The sequence below is a fragment of the Rhipicephalus sanguineus genome, chromosome 5, assembly GCF_013339695.2.
Source record: "Rhipicephalus sanguineus isolate Rsan-2018 chromosome 5, BIME_Rsan_1.4, whole genome shotgun sequence".
NCBI classification, from domain to species: Eukaryota; Metazoa; Arthropoda; class Arachnida; order Ixodida; family Ixodidae; genus Rhipicephalus; species Rhipicephalus sanguineus.
The window spans coordinates 28794897-28812743 of record NC_051180.1 but is presented as its reverse complement, the minus strand read 5'-3'; positions in this window follow the sequence as shown (position 1 = coordinate 28812743).

Genomic DNA, 17847 nt, shown 5'->3' with positions numbered 1-17847 from the left:
AATTAGGCACTATTAAAACTCGGTACCCAGAGCTTCGTGTGCACAATTTCATGTGTTCGTTGCCGCTGCGCATCTGTCAAAGACTAGACACTGGTATACGCACGTTACTTTCCGAATACAGTATAGCGTACGTGCCCAGCCAACGCAACGTCTGCGTACACAATTCTAAAACTCTATTAGCCAACAATCAACCACTACACGGCGTGCCATTTGACGTCAAGCGAGTCCGCATTAGGGATACCGCAACCTGACTGCTTTCTTGGTTCTTGTGCATGCCACAAACACACAAAAATAGTAATGAAGACGCTGGATAGGATCAATGGGGGATTAGTGAAGAGACCTTCGCCCTCAAGTGGACATAAAATAGGTTGGTAATGATGAAAAACAAAATGCTTCCTTGGACAAATGCGCGAATCGTTTGCCGTGAAATGTACATATCTAATTTAATGCTCTATTAAAAGCAACGGCATGCTGTCGAAATCAAGTGCGAGCAGTAGAGCTCCCACGAGGTTTCTAGCTTTTCTCCTAAATCCATGTTAAGCAATGCCTAAGTCTGGAAAACAATATTTGCATACTTAAATTACCGTCCTCTGGAACGTACATATGTGCCAGCGCGAAGTGCGTACGCCGGTGGGTGTACCTCGTAATAACATCGCTTCATTGGCCTAAAAAGTTCAGAAATCGTCAAACACCCTCATGTTCGACAAATGGCCACTCTACGTTAACTTTCTTGGGATAATATATCATAGTTTAGCAGTTTAAGTTCCTCGTGACGACTGCCAAACTGAGGCGAAACCGCTTTGTATGTGCGCAATAAAAAAAATTAAAAATCCACCTTGCACCAAAAGTTGCATCCCTCATAGACCATACGTTAATAATAATATCTGGGGTTTAACGTCCCAAAACCACGATATGATTATGAGAGACGCCGTAGTGGAGGGCTCCGGAAATTTCGACCACCTGGGGTTCTTTAACGTGCACCTAAATCTAAGTACACGTGCCTCAAACATTTTCGCCTCCATCGAAAATGCAGCCGCCGCCATAGACCATACGTTGTCTTTTAGCATCTGCGCATAGCTCTGCAATACTAGAACCTATTACTCGATGGTGTCAAATTCATTTTCTATTATTGCACCACTATACTACGTTCTGGATTTCTAGTGTGCGCAACACCTCTCAGTAATCCGTACATAAAAAAAATTAAGTGCGTGTACACGTAAAAAACCCCAGAAGGCTATCCCATGCACTCTATAGCACAACAAACTAACAGTCGCGTTTACACTTAAAAAACCCAAGAAGGCTATTCCATGCACTCTATAGCCCAACAAACTAACAGTCGCGTGCGCATGCAAATGCAGCTGTGTGGATGTAGCTCGCCAATTTTGCGTGTACCGCCGTATTAATCACTGCGAAATATGCCAAAAATTATTGAAAGGTGAAACTTGCATAGAGTTAGGCACTGCATGCCCATGAAGGTGCCTTTCGCACAAATACTGCGTATAGTACATTCCATGGACTCGCGCTTCCAGAAAATATTCTAGTAAACTTATCTGAAAAATATTGTATCATCCAGTGTGAGTTTAGTGAATTCTCCGCTTTGAGACGAGTATGAAGTGATTTAACTTGCGCGGCGGGACCGCTATACCCGCATGAATCGAGATGTTCTAAAAAATATGGCCACTGATGGAGTCGTAACAGAACGTCGCAAATATTTCGGCGATAACTACTGCCGGATATAAGATCCTGTTCATGTTAGCAGCCAATTCCCGCCTGCGCACTGCGTGTCAGACAACGGCGAATGCCGAGCCGCCATGTCTTTAGCGTGGACAGCCCACTTCACGAGTCACGTCTGTCGCGCGAGTGTCGTCCAAAGTAAGCGCATGTGAGAGGCATTTCTTCCGCGGCGCAGTCCGCCGAGCGACCGCGAAGCTGCATGCAGTCAGCTCTACCTCCTCGCTTCCATGGTCGACCGAAACGCGGGCTGCACTTTCTGTTGAAGCAAAAATAATATCGGCGGGAATAGTGTCATTCGTTTGAGGGGAAGCGACGTGCACTATCCAACGTTTAGAACCAAGATGAGTTCCTTTACAAGTGAAGTTCATCTGCAGTGCGTGCGCGGCACACCGCACCTGCTCGAGCGTGTTCGCATATTATACATATTGCCGACAATACCACGGTTATCAGCGCATGTTCATCTCAGTGTGTAATTACTACGCGGAGAGGGTCGAGCCAACAACGGTAAGAAGTAAAATATCCTGGCATATGAGCGTGAGCGCTTTGTTCTGAAGCACCGTCGACTACGGCTTCGAAATAAACTGAATAGGCTTAGTGACGATATCGGCTACCGGCCCGGTAACCATCGGCGGTGAAGCGGCCAGCGACGTTACTTAGAACACGGCTAATCTCCGTCGTTGCTACGTCGTTGCTACGGTTGCGTCGCTATGCGGTTGGCACGGATGGATTCCGAGCTCACGTCCCACGGCAAGCGAATCTTGACGTTGAAAACTCGTTCAATCCACGAAAGGCAACAGGCTGGCGGCTTACGTGAATAGAACTGGGGTATTGTGAACGCTAAGATTCCTTAAATGTCACTGAGGTGCCAGTGCCAAATATATGCGGAACAGTTTTACCTTTTATACCAAACACGCAAATTCGCTTCAAGCATGCTCTGAACAATAACTTGAGTGCCCCCATATATATTTTCACGAATGTCATTTAAAAAATGTCTCCTTACGAATCAGTGAACGCTGCATGTATAATAACGATCTCCACTGCACTAATCGCCAGTGTGAAGCGACCTATTGGTACATATAAATCCCCGTTCTTTTACAACGCTGTCGCCGCGGCGTGATGTGGTGGAGTGGTTAGCGTACGCGCTTGCTGATCGAGTGTTCGCGAGTTCGAATCCGCGAGTGTTTGTTGCGAATTTTTCTGTGGTTTACTTCTGAGTGTAATATGTGTATATGGATTATTTATATCATAAAATATGTGTCTAAGCCTCCAAATTCCCGATTAGAGCTTAAAAAGTGGCTGAAAACCAATTTTTTGTTTCGCCGCTTTATACACTGCCTATAGCTAGGACGTGCCGTAGTTGGGACACACCGTAGCTAGGCACACGCGGAATGAGGAGATCTCCATAGCCGGCCTCGTAACTAGCCGGGATTCGAGACGAAAAATTTCCGGCCTATTTGAGTCCCGCCTATGATATGAGCCGCTGAGAAAACTACTACGCCGCAGGACGGCTACGGGCGGCGCCGGCTACAGGTTGTGCCGGCTAAACAAACATTCTATAGGCGTTAGATTTTTCGTCTCGTTTCCGGGCTATAAACTGCAACTTTAAGCAGGACATGATTAAGAGTGTACGGCGTCTCTCATAATGATATTGTGGTTTTGGGACGTTAAACCCCAAATATTACTATATTATTAAATAGCCTGCCTCTGTGACAGAATGCCTGCTTGCCACGCAGACGGCCTGGGTCGATTCCGCCTCGAAGCCGCATAAATTTTACAGCGAAATCTGTAATATATATATATATATATATATATATATATATATATATATATATATATATATATATATATATATATATATATATATATATATATATATATATATATATCGTTCTGGTGGCAGACTTGATGCTTTCAGGTAGTATGCGAGGGATTATTGGTCAGCTGCCAGCTCGTAATAAGTTCACGTTCTACGTGACGCCAACAAGGCAGAAAAAGAGTGTTCCATACTCGCCGTCATGGCTACTGGCGGCGCTGACTGACGCTCCCACGTTTAAATGCACACATATACCCTATAAAGTGGAGGGGGGGATGGCCGCCGCGGTAGCTCAGTTGGTAGAGCATCGGACGCGTTATTCGAAGGTCGCAGGTTCGGTCCCTGCCCGCGGCAAGCTATCTTTTCGTCCACTTTTCTTTCTTCACAATTACCTTACATTTATTACTCAAAACATCCCCTATACTTTCCTTGGCATTATTGTCTGTTAGTTCTCATTAATATTGTGTATAACAAAGAAAACGAGCCCTTGAAGTTAACACTTCTTTCCTTCATTCATAGCGAGGGTCTCGTTCTGGTGGCAGACTTGATGCTTTCAGGTAGTATGCGAGGGATTATTGGTCAGCTGCCAGCTCGTAATAAGTTCACGTTCTACGTGACGCCAACAAGGCAGAAAAAGAGTGTTCCATACTCGCCGTCATGGCTACTGGCGGCGCTGACTGACGCTCCCACGTTTAAATGCACACATATACCCTATAAAGTGGAGGGGGGGGATGGCCGCCGCGGTAGCTCAGTTGGTAGAGCATCGGACGCGTTATTCGAAGGTCGCAGGTTCGGTCACTGCCCGCGGCAAGCTATCTTTTCGTCCATTTTTCTTTCTTCACAATTACCTTACATTTATTACTAAAAACATCCCCTATACTTTCCTTGGCATTATTGTCTGTTAGTTCTCATTAATATTGTATATATATATATATATATATATATATATATATATATATATATATATATATATATATATGCCACTTCACAGCCGCATTGCATCCTGTCGTAGTAAATCACTGGTCACCGTTAACACTCTATTAAAGACGACATGCCGGTAGATATATGAGAGGTGCGAAGGCTTGGTTTCAGCGTGAGTTTCTGTCTCTGGACATCCGTGTCGTGCCTGTGACTCTCTGTGGTTTAACTCGAACCTCTCAGCGCTGAGAATCAACGTAAGCGCAACCTATAGCATCCCCTAGTTAATGCCTAGCAACGACGGAGAAGCAACCTAGAAGGAACCCTCATCACATAGCTAAGACCTAGGAACAACCTAGGAGCAACCAGATTAGTCTTCAGAATCGCCCAGTTTCGCTATGTCATGCATTGCGCGACTTAGTGCAAGCTTCGCCATTTTTTTCAGTAGCGACAGGCATCTTAAGATTGCTAAAGACATCATTTGGAACTGTATTTAAGGAAGTTAAATTATAACTTTTTTATTAGTGGAGTTAGGCGGTTATGTCATATGGGCGAATTGAAGTCCTTCATGCGAAGAACCCATTCCGGCTTTGAGGTTTCGAAAAACGGCCTCTAGGAATAATTGCGAAGTAATGAAATTCAACCAAACTCAGCGGCGAACCCGAAACGCGGAAGAGCGCAATTACCATATTCTTCCGAAATGTCGACACTGAGCGAGCTTTGTTATATCAACCATGAACCGACTTCGTTCCGTAGGTGTGCGGGCTGCGCTTGCAATTATAGTACGCATGACGCACGTACATTAGCGAACGCGGAAGAGCTACACCTCAGTAATCGTTGTCTTGAGCAGTCTGGTTGTCTGCTTGTTGGGCTCTTCGGTGCTTCGGTTTCGGTTTCGCCGCTGAATGTATAGTTGTATTTCATTACGCCACAAAAATTACTAAAGGCCGGTTTTTCTATGTCTCAAAACGGCGATGGGTTCTTCGCATGAAGAACGTTAAATATGCCATTTCACATAACCGCCTAACTCCACTAATTAAAAAGCTAAATAATTTAACTTTCTTAAATACTGTCACAAATGGTGTGTTTAAGCATCTTAAGAAGTCTGCCGCTACAGAAAAATTGATTGTGAAGGCAGTGAGCAAATATCGCATTTTTCTGATTTTTGAGGATTTTCGGACTCATTTCGTGAAACACCCTGTATTGAACACATTTATAAATATTGGCGTTCCATCCAGTCAATTAGTTCGGGATACGACATGAATGGAAGCTTGCTACACCATGTTGTAACGTGAATACTATAGTTAAAACAAAAAAAAAACACGGCGTTTTTATTGTGGTATGCTTCGTAATAGCCCAAGCAAAACTATATGAAGGAAGACTAGGAAAGAAAGAAAATGCTTTAGGAGGTCAACCAGCCGTGCATCAGGTTTGCTACCGTATTCTGAGAGAAGGAAACTAAACGCTAAAGAAAATTAAGAGGGCGAAAGGTGCTTCTGGGGTGGAACGTGCCTGACTGTCTATTACATGCCTACAATCACTCACAACAATCGCGCACGGTACCTGCGACTCGTAGGGCCATAATCTATGTAAAGAATTCAGACCGACGCCACGACTGCCCCGTCTTCTTCCCCTTTAATGGCACACCCTAATCCCATGATGATGATGCGTATGCCCCAGATGCGGCGGTCGTTTTCTTCTATTTTCAACACATTCCCACCGCCACCAAATGAACACACTGAATCGAAAGACGAGTATTGTCCCTCAGCACTTCGAAACTTCGTCAACTGGCTTACATCGAGTTCAATAGTTAGATGTTCAGTCGGTCACTAACGTTGCTGCATTTGGTAGAACATTTGCTGCGATGCGTCTGCTGGCGATGTACAGCTTTCACTTCCCCTTTCGTTCTTAAAGCCTCCTGGGCTACCAAAGGAACTAGGCATTCTGGCCTCGCGAATTTTCTATAGACCGTCATAGCGAAGTTTCATCAGGCAGGCAGGTACAGAGCAGGTGGTTTCAAGGGCCAACCCTGCGTGATCAGGATTCAGAATATTAATCACCTATAGGGTCTCGAGTATCGCAGCCGCCTTCGTTATGGTAGTTTGCACCTGCACTTAATGTTCCTGCTGCTTCGAAGGCTGGGCTACAGGACGGGTGTCGGGACAGAAATTCGTCGCCCTGGCCTCGCGCGTCTCGAAGTTCTCATTGGTGAGAAAATCTTGTGATGGGCGGAGATACCGTTGACTGGTCGGGGTGCAGGGCTCTCGTTATGTTCCTCTCTATGTGCACATCCAAGACCTTGGAAACATCAGGTCGTCGTCGTAAAGGGCGAGTCTAGTACGGAGCTGAAGTAGACGTGAGGGCTCCCGTCTCGCGAGCCTCTAGACGACGCCTGGAGTCACGTGGCTGGGCTGTCAAGATATACGTTGCTGACCTCCATGAACTGTCCTCCCTTGCGAACTTCGGGCTGTCGTCCTGAAGGGCGAGTCAGTACAGAGCCGAATTAGACGTGAGGGCTCCCGTCTCGCGAGCCTCCAGACGACGCCTGCATACACGTTGCTGACCTCCATGGACTGTCTTGCCTTGCGAACATCGGGCCGTCGTCGTGAAGGGCGAGTCAGTACAGAGCGGAATTAGGCGTGAGGGCTCCCGTCTCGCGAGACTCCAGACGACACCTGCATACACGTTGCTGACCTCCATGGACTGTCTTGCCTTGCGAACATCGCGCCATCGTCGTGAACGGCGAGTCAGTACGGAGCCAAAGTTAACATGAGGGCTCCCGTCTCGCGAACCTCCAGACGACACCTGCAGTCAATTCAGTCCATGGGTGCTCCTAGCGGTCTCAGTTCCAGCCGGAGTCGTGGTCCCGGGTTGCACGGCACCAAATGTAAAAAAAATGAGACCGACGCCACGACTGCCCCGTGTTCTTCCCCTTTAATGGCACACCCTAATCCCATGATGATGATGCGTATGCCCCAGATGCGGCGGTCGTTTTCTTCTATTTTCAACAGTCTAATTTGTTCTGAAAACATTCCATGGTCTAGTGCGATGAACACCGTACGTAGAACATCGCGTTCAGCGATAAAACGATCACAGAAATACAATATGTGTTTTATCGTATCTTCACAGATGCACGCAAAGGCTAAAGAGGTGTTTTTCATGATACTGGACACGGCTGAAACCATAGAGCTGGTATGGTCTTCTTGCTGTATAATGAATGGCTGCACCTTGCCCCATCTGAAGTTTGCCGATAGCTGTTGAGATCCATGCATACCAAGACGCTTGTACCTTGCTTAAGCTCAGAAAGCTTTGATGCTTGCAAATCGATAATGCCTTTCAGCTCCTCAATACACTGAGAGGACTCCTTATAACGTGGCGCAGGTGTTGCTGGAATGCAGATCGCACTCTTTCTTTTCTCGTGGTCTGGGAATGCTTCGCGGTAAGTACTGCAGGGTTCTTTCACACACTGTTGGTCCGGCTTTGTTTTGTTCTTCCATGTGTCTGCGAATAATTTAACGCGGGATCAATCCTCCTTATGCGCACACTTTTGCCACTATTGCTTGAAAGCGTGCCATTGTACCAGTTCGCTACACGTTGTGTGTCATAATCCTCACAGTTGGCTCATTATTTAGACTGCACTGCTGAATTCATTAAGCCTACTCTACAGTCTATTCGACTTTCTCCACGCGCCCAAATTATCGGGAATTTACCCGTGCTCGTAAATTTTTGTTTGCTTGGTTCTCTTATTGTTCCTCACAGGCAAAAAAAAAAAAAATTTTTTTTCGTTGTTGAGGTGAGCCAACTGCTACTGCTCAAAAAGTCAGTGTCTATGGGTACAACGATATTTGGACATAAATTGAGTTAGAGCTACGTTTCAAGGAGAGGCTTTTTTTTTCTCTTGGATACAAATAAATCAATGAGTTGTCGACGTTTGCTGGTGACCACTACCCTGTATTCTCCTAAATGTGTGGTCAACATACGAAGTTGCATTTCGGGATACGTTTTTCTCAAAAACTATAACACCGATGGGAAATTAGAACACCAAGTCAAACGTGTCTGTTTGACTTGGTCAGTGACTCAGCATTTCACCCGAGTTTAGCGCCTCTAATGTTTCTGCGATGGCTATACAGGTCACTTTATTCATAACGGAGTTAAGTTTAGCGCGTGAGATCATATCGATTTTATTTAACCTTGCACTGAACATTCACTTTTGCTTTTAGAACGATAGATATGTGCCCATTCAGGTACAAAACCAGAAAACGCCTCGTTCCGTGAATCGGACCTTGAAGCTCAGCCAAGGTCATGCTGCAGCTACACGCCGTGTCATCGCAACGCCGTCCAAAGAGCTTCAGCAAAACGCTAGTGCGGTGCGTTCGCGAAAACGAGCAGCGGCTCAAGGTCAGGCTTTCTTGCCGCCACCACCAGAGACGCTGGCTACTTCCAAATTGACTGCGCGTTTTCGCCGAGAGCACCGACGGTACGGAGCAGCCTCTGTGTATTGTGTTGGGGTGGAAGCGGCCTTCCGGCCGCTCCTTCGCCAGAACCAGGCATAGAGGAAGGAGGTGGAGGAGCGGCGCCGTTCAGCCGCGAGGCATCACAGGATATCGCTCGACAAATTTGGTTAAACCGCGTTCAACCACAGCAGTTCTTTCTAGTTTGTGTAAGGATTAACACGATGAATTCAAGCTTCAATAATTTGGTCGAACGCACTATCAGCGAGCCGTTTGTCTTAGCCCGTAGCAACAATTCGCTCTCGCTTAACTCTCCTGTTGCCAAGGGACCCCCTTAGCTTTAAATCTGGCGTTGTAAAACACAGTCTACGTTCCATCTCAAGCCTAATTTCTTTGCTTTGGTCTTTGCTTTCCGCGGTTCAGGTCCCTTGCGTTGGAGTTTTTTTTTTTTCTTCTCATCTTTTATGCATCCAAAGGAAATACCCTCTCCGAAGTTCCTATGTAGAACGAGAAAATGCTTTTATTTCCTCTAGCTCACGCAAGAGGAGATTTCACAGCTTCTTTCTTAAGTCCGTGTCGTTTCTGTGCTTTAGACCCCGACGGCAGTTTTAAAAGTTCAACCTCTTATCTTTCAAATAAGATTCTCCGAACCTCGGAAGCGTTCGACAACCTTTTGCAGCTATCGCGTGAACAAAAAATAGTGGACTGTGGCAGCTACCCGTAAAGGGATCCCATTTGTTTTTCGGCGCGAACAGGCCTGGCGGAGTTCTCCTACAGGAATAAAAGCAGCGTTCCAGCCGCATCTTCTAGAAAGATATCAGCGCACGCAAGCGGCTTGTTCGTACGGCGTGAACTTTGCTCGCTGCTTTTTACTGGCTCGCACCAAAAGTAGGAAGCGAGCCTGCTCTCCGGAGAATAACAAGTTTGCAAGTCATTACTGCTTCAATTCCCAACTGCCGAAACGGTGATGCCTGGGAACCTACAGCGGGAGGGGCGTCTGCAACAGGGAAGACACTAGTGTACGAACGATGTTCTCGAAGTGTCGCGAACAATTTCTGTTTTCTTTATCGCGCAGTCTTTGTATCTTGGCGTGGGTGCGTCCACTTTTAAATCTACGCGAGAAAAAAAATGACCTGCATAACGTTCTACGCAGTGCACACTCACTAACTGGAGTTCACCGGTCGAACATAGCCTTGTTATAAACATAAGCTGAATTATAGATAAGAATAATTGATGTAACGTGAAAGCGCAGTTGGCAAATGAACACTGTTCCTGGTCCTCCTCAGCAGCGTTTTGTAGATAAGCAATGCACCTTCCATTCGAACGTAATGGTGTACATTCTTTTAAGCATGACTACTCCGGGTGATCGGAACGGAAAAGACGCGGAAGCAAGCAAACAAAAAAAAGACACATATTCTAATTACGCAGACTGAAGTCACGTTTTCAAGGTACTCGAAAGTCGAACAAAAAAAGTGTGTTTATATTTTCTGATTCATTATGTGCTGGTGAAGTGTATTGCGGTTATGAAAATGAGGACAACAGTGACGCACAATGAACACTGAAAAAGGAAGTGGAATTCAAATAACAAAGACAGTAGGTTAACGGACAGAAAGAAAAACGTGCTCTTGTCGCTCACTCGCACCTTGCTGTCCCCATCTCATTGACCTTAAAATTCGTCCACACCCACTCAAGCGACACGAAATTAGGCAACAAAGCGCGTTGCAGTACAGCACTCGCTGACCCTGATTCTGTCAACCTTCCATGTTACAAAGCTTACACCTCTGTACGTAAAAGAAGATGAAGTTCTGAGACTAGCGCGCACAATTATGGAACGTGGCTTCAAGTTCATAATTACGAACACTGCAAGGGACGAAGAAATGAGGGCGATGGACGTGGCGCCGAGCTAATAAAAGATGTTTAGGAGAAAAAATGATACACTTTCGTAGATTGGCAGGCATTAGACTTTGAAACGTGGTATGATCCCCAATAGACTCATATATGGAAGAAAGTGCAGCGAAGAGTTCTGGGCTGACAGTTCTGTATTCTTTTTTTTTTCGAAAGTCTGCCCTTAGGCATAATAGTTATTCAGAAATACACATATAAATTTGCTTCGTGTATGAAGTCCAGTAACGAGCGGTGGTGAGGTCCACTAATCCAGCGGTCAAGGTCGGGTGGTCGGCCAGTTCTGAGGCCTGTTGCACGTAGGTGACGACGACGGCTTAATTGTAGACCCGTGCATGTCCACAATAGGTGTGTGACAGTTACATCGCTGATTGGAGCGTCGCAAAATGGGCACGATGTACCATACGGGCCGCGGTACTTTTGCGCCCAAAGGGTGGTCACGGATGGGGTAAGTGCAACCCCAACACGAAGCCTCCGCAACGTAACCTCCTCTCGGCGGGTTAAACCACCAGGGAGGTCTGACCCACACGGAGGTATAAGAGCTCGTGTGGTACGTCGGAGGCTTTCTTTTTCCCGTAGCATCTGTCCTTGAGCATCCTCAGGAAAATGCGGTAGTGGGTGCGGTGTGACTTGTGGGTGGGTTGCCAAATCAGCTTTGACAAGGTCCGGCAAAGCGGCCCGAGGCACCCACTGAACACGTATCCGTACAGATGCGGAGGCAGCAAGATGGTGAATACTATCCGAGAGTGACGTAGACCGATACACTCGTCGTATATCGTGGATAGCTTGCGTCGAGTCCGTACGAATGATGAGCTGAGAGCATCTGTCAGGTATAAGAAAAGGTATCAGTGCTGCCAATCCGTCACGTATGGCAGCCAGCACAGCAAGGTGAGCCGGTGGTGCGGGATCCGCAAAATACGAGCATGTCTGGCAAGCCTCTGGTATTGATGGACATACAAGAGCGGTGTGAATGGTGGTGCCACTCACACTGGCATCAGTATAGGCGACGAGAGTGGCGGTATCTTGGTGATCGGCACGAAGCATTCCTTCTTTGTGACCGTACAGAGTTTTCCGATGTACACAGGAGAGGCAGACTGTCAATGCAAGTGCAGACTGAGTACCTTCAGCTGCTGAACGCACCTACGAATGCTGATATAATTATATAAAATAGTCAACCCGCGAAACGACGCGGGGTGATATTGTGCGCGCCAGAAAATGATAATTCAGTGTGCGTGTGTTGATGAATTTTAATTGTAGGCAATACATGTGTAAACGAAGATATTTGTATTTTGCAGAATGCAAAAACAAATACAGTATTTTGCAAATGCAGATAGTTTAAACAATACTTTCCTCTCTAAGAATGACATTTGTTTTAACCTTCCGACGTCGCATTGACAATACGACACACATGTAGTTTCTCATCTAAGCACAATATATAACCTGAACAGGCGGCGTATAAACCACGAACCAAGAGGGTCACTGAGACTAACGAAAACGCCTCAAAGTTTCAATGCTGTCTGAAAAGAAAACCTGAGGAACAAACGGAGTCCCTTTCGTCTCTCTCGTCTCCGCGTTTTTTCCCAGCCTACTCTTGAAAAGCGAAATTACTGGTCCTCTGAGGTACTTGTCTTAGGTAGATTCTTACTGTGTCATTTTGCGTCCATTTTAACTAAAATAGTCGTGAATTGATACAACTATTCTTCTTAGTACAACATTCCTTCACGTGTTATTGCTTATCAAAGCGCTAATGAAGATGTCTGGCTCTATTTGCGTCGTTATTTGTTGATGTTGATTTTTTCGGACCCAGGCGCGTCTAGATAAAGTTCCTGACACAGCTCACTGCAACGACATGAGCCTTGTGAGAGCTCACCTTCGCTATGTCATGAACAAACTTAAGAAACTCACCTGCGATGTGTTACGTTCGGCTGCAGTCAACATAACGGGCTACAATGCTGGAACAAGTAGGTAAAACAAAGCGATGACAAAAAACAAACGTGCTGTACATCCTACTTGGGTGTTTTTTTTGTTTTTTTTTGTTTTTTGCCGAGTGAACCTTGTAGTGCGCCGCCGCACGCATTACATCGGGTAGTACTTAGGCGGTGTGGTCTACCAAATGCAACACAAAAAACACGAGTGATGTAAATTTAAGTCCAGCTCACTTGATACACATAATTTCATGAGTGCCTGCAGCATGATTATTGTGTGCCTGCTTAACTTCAAACAATTCTATGGTCATCTTTATACACCACAAAACACATGAATGCAGTCAGTGCATTTATACATCGTCACTTACGAGCACGGACGTTAGAATACCGCGCACTATTATCAGGAATGGCCCATCGTAGAACCCTGGTTGTGAGGAAGGCTGTTTATGTAATGCACAGCTGTCACTGTGACTCGTGAGTCACAGTGACAGCTGTACATCTGTACGTCTTCCTTTACTTGCAACCCATTCTCTAAACAGATCAGGTATTATGTGCTATATAATGGCAGCATGAAGATCAATGCGAGCAACTATTTACTACGCTCGAATACACCCAGTTCCCGAACTAAACACACCAAGCACTTAGCTGAATGCAGATTTCACAACGACATTTTCAGGTACTTTTTTTTTTCCGCAACCAATCAGAGAGTGGAATAGCTTGCCTAACGATGCTGTTGATTGCACAGCACTCGAAGGTTTTATCGCTAAGATTTCAAACAATGCTTCGTAGTTATTATCGGCATGCGGGCTCGCTCCGTTGTGCAATGACAATCTGTTTCACTTCTCAGTACCTTGTTTTCTTGCCTTGATTTAATGCTACTAATGATTTTGTCAGTATTTGCCGAGCCTTGTCTCTAGTGCAATAAAATGTCTAATTTATCTATAGCTTCATTTTATTGCTTTTTTGGTGCGCTAAGCTTGTAACTTGCTGCTCATTGCTGTTTTTCTCATTTTTGTAATGTTTCTACAATTAATTTAATGTATGTCCTGCCAGTTCAACTCGACTGATGTGCGTACCTACTTGAACTGTGTTCTTTTGAATACGTGTATTACCTTCTAACATCCCGTTTATTACTGTTCTCATTTTGTAGTGTTTGTACAATTAATGTGGAGAGCTTATGTTTTGTCCAGATCTTTTGATGATGTACCTTACCCCCTTTCCTGCAAAACAGCACTATGTTCAAATAAATTAATAAAAATGCCATACATGCCCAACGCCAGCTACTCTTCTGTGGTGATGATTGTTGTAGGAACCCCCCTTACGGTGTTCCTTATAACCCACCGTGGGGTTTCAGGGCATTAAAATTGGCAATTTAATTCCAAATCCAGGCTTATAAACTGTACGCTGTTATCTTCAAATATCCAGTCGCCAAAATAGTTCTTTTTTCTCAAACGTCCGTTCTCTGGAGCAAATCTTTCTAAACGCACGGACTAAGATTAGATTTAATTTTTTTAATACGTCTTTATATCTGCCTTAAGTAGGCTTAAGCCTTGCTGCAGAAATTTAGGGAATAGGGATTAAGGTGGTTGGGGAGGGGGAAGGGGACCACAGTCCTCATTGATGTCTGTTCGCCCTGTCGTCCTTTCGGCGAAGTACTGTTCAGGTCCCTCTGGTTCCCGGAAGAACTCCATGAAAGACGGTCAATATCTCTGAGAATCGGTTCGCCCAAGGTTCAGAGGAGGATCGGTCCAGTCACGTAATGTCTGAGGTCTTTGTGCACCGGGATATAAAGCGCCCACTCCCGGACGGCCTCAGACGCCGGGCATGACCATAGAAGATGTTCGGCTGTACCTTTTTTTGTGTGTGTGAACCTAAAAAATACGTTTTTACCGGGTTTCAGGGGCGTAGCCAAGGGGGGGGGTTGGAGGGGTTCAAACCCCCCCCGAAATTTTTCAATTTTGCTTGCGTATATATACACGCACACATACAAACGCACGCACGAACATACGTAAAGTATGGTTGAACCCCCCCCCCCCCGAAAAAAATTTCTGGCTACGCCCCTGCCGGGTTTCTTTGTTTCCATCTCCCGTTTCCAATATTTTTCAGATCTCATTGCTTCGTACAACCCAGTCTACACGCATTTAAGCGATGAAGACAAGGAAGAACTAAGTTCATTGCTGATATCCTTCAGGACAGAGCACAATAAATGGCAGGAGGGCTAATCAGCAATCACCAATTCACCTACGTCGTGCACGCCTCCCACCCGGCGGTCTAATCAACCAACAGCGCTTGACAGATGTGGGACTTCGCGAAAAAGGATATCACAATATTTCACTTAAGGTTCTACGGGACAAGATAGCTGGGCCAACGCTTCGCTTAACCACCCAAAGACCTCCAAGACAAATATGGAAAGCCTCCGAGAAAATATAGAAAGCCTCCAAGACAAATATGGAATTAATAATCTCATGTTAAATTTCCAACGGCATTTAATACAAACTTTATGTACAACCAAAGCCGGCTGCTCCCCAATAATGAAGCTAACTGTGACATTCTACCTCGGCGTCAACCGAATTCATTCATTAACATTTTTCTAAGACGCAACCCCCTCCCGCCAACACCCCCTCCCCCCTCCGCGGTCAAAATTTGGTATGTTGCGCCCAACAGACCATATAAGCCTACGATGTTGAAAGCGTGTAGAAAAAAAAAAAAAACAGGTCACAGGAAGGAAGGAAGGAAGGAAGGAAGGAAGAAACAAGCGGAAAGACAGGGAGGTTAGCCAGTTCTTAGACCGGCTGGCTACCCTGTGCTGGGGGAAGGGGTAAGGGGAATAAAAGCTGGTCGATAGCTGACTTGTTTGTCTTAACGTTTTCGCTGTCTTACAAGGAAAACGCATCGAACTAAAATCTACATGGCATCGAGCTAAATCTAAATGCAATTAATTTATCGGCTTATCGCTTAACGCGACGTTCCTTACAACTGCGACCGTTCCTTGCAGTGCCCATTCCAGGGGCGTCAACTCATCAGTGATCTACTTAAAGTAGAAAACGTAATTTAGAAGGTACTGTAGTGCCTAACAGTTGTAGATGTCTGCAGACCTATTACTTCAGCTAAACCAAACCTTGAAATTATAAGTAGGCGCATATGATATATGTCTGTTTGCATTTTGCGCTTTAGTGTGTGTTTTTTTATTTATTTGTTTTTACTGTTTTTTCTTCCTTACCTTTCTATTCCCCCCTTACCCTTTCCCAAGTGCAGGATAACAAACCGAAAAAACTTTCTTCTGGTTCACCTCCCTGACTTTCCCTTAACCTTTCTCTCTCTCTCTCTCTTTCTCACACCTAAAAAAAGCTCTAAAAGCCAAACTAGTTATTCTTCAACGCACAAGTTACAGCTTTGCTGCAACTTGCACAAACCTGCTGCACAAGCGCAGCAGGTTTGTTCCCCATGCTTTTGTTTGTTTTATTATTTAGAGGAAAATAGCATGGGAAGGAATTTCGGCTCCGACATTTACGGTACTGAGCCCAGCGAACCACTTATGAAATTCGCGCGTACATGATATCACTTTCCAAAATTAAAATATCAAGACAACTACGGCGTCCCTTCTTGGAACGCGTATACTACAATCATGAGCAATTTCATGCCTGCGTTGATGTCTCATCATTCGCTGCTCACTGTCAAAATCATTCAACTTAGAAAGTAAAGAATTAGTAGCGACGTACTTGACACTTAAGTCCACATACCATACCTTGACGTTAAACCATGGAACCCATATCTGAGTCCTTTGGGCTGCCGTCATACGAGCGAACTTTAGCATGTTCTTTTTGATGTGTCTTTAATATAGCATGGGCTAAGGAAGCTGGCCTCAGTGCGATACGCCTTCTTGGTTTCAAGCAACAGCTCCGACAGAGAGACGGTCCATCATCTGGGCTCGCCGCTAAAAGCTTTTTGCGCCATGCATTCTTCCTCGAAAAGTCCTGACTTTGCGTGAGAACCAGTTTGCATGAGTCAAAGTCGGGCTGCTGGATCATCATTCTTGCCAGGCACTCCAAGGTTCTAGGTAACACGGGCTCCGGTGTCGTTCATTATGCTTGAGCTTTGCGAAATTCCTTTTACCAGCATAGCTTCGGAGGTAAAGAGTACAGAACACCTACACAGGGGCGACGTAAAAAAAAAAGGAAGCGTTTGCGTTTCTGTAATTCTCAACATAACTGCTGCCACACGCAGAATGAGCTCTTGGGGTACGCGCCCTCGTGGACGGAGTTTTTAGATTATAGGTTTGAGTGCTGCGGTAACGGCTGTGGTAACAGCGGCTAGGGTATCCTGCTGCTAAGCTCGACGAAGTACATTCCAATCCAGGCCAAGGTGACAGAAGTTCGCTGGGGCGAATCGCAAAAGCACAAATGCTGCTTGATTGGGGCGCCTGTCAAAAAACTCACAGGCGGTCCAAACTGACCTGGAGTCCCCACTAAGGCGTGGATCATAATCACGTCACTGGTTGTCACTTAAAAACACACAATGAATTTTTCTTGCTACATTCTAGCTTCCAACTTGCTATCTTTAGGTCAGCTTTACCGGTGACATCAGTTTTACTGCCCGAAAACGTGACGTCGCAAGAGACGTATCCTGCATATGTGTACACGTTCGTAGTGTTTATCCTTTCCTTTCCTTTTACGGGGTTGTTCTAACGTTCACTCACGGAATTGATAATACTAGATGCCCTTCCATGCGTTCAATTTGCGTGGTCATTTTTCGCTCACTTGCATCAAATAATTAATTTGGTTTTACGCGCCGGAACTGCCATACGATTATGAGGCTGCCGTATCGGTGGACACAGGATTAATATTGACCACGTAGGGTTCTTTAGTCTTCACCTAGGTCAAAGTACACAGGTGCCCTTGCATTTCTCCCCCATTGAAATGCTGCCGCCGTGGCCAGGAGTCGAACCCGCGTCTACGAGCCCATCATAGCGAAGCCTTAGCAGCTAAGCTGCCACTGAGGGTCATCTCAATTGCCTTTAGTTTTCAGTGTATTACTGAGGAAAGCGTAAGTTTGTTGTAAATTTGCTAAACTCCGCGCTTTATTGTCTGTCCCTATAAATAGCGAT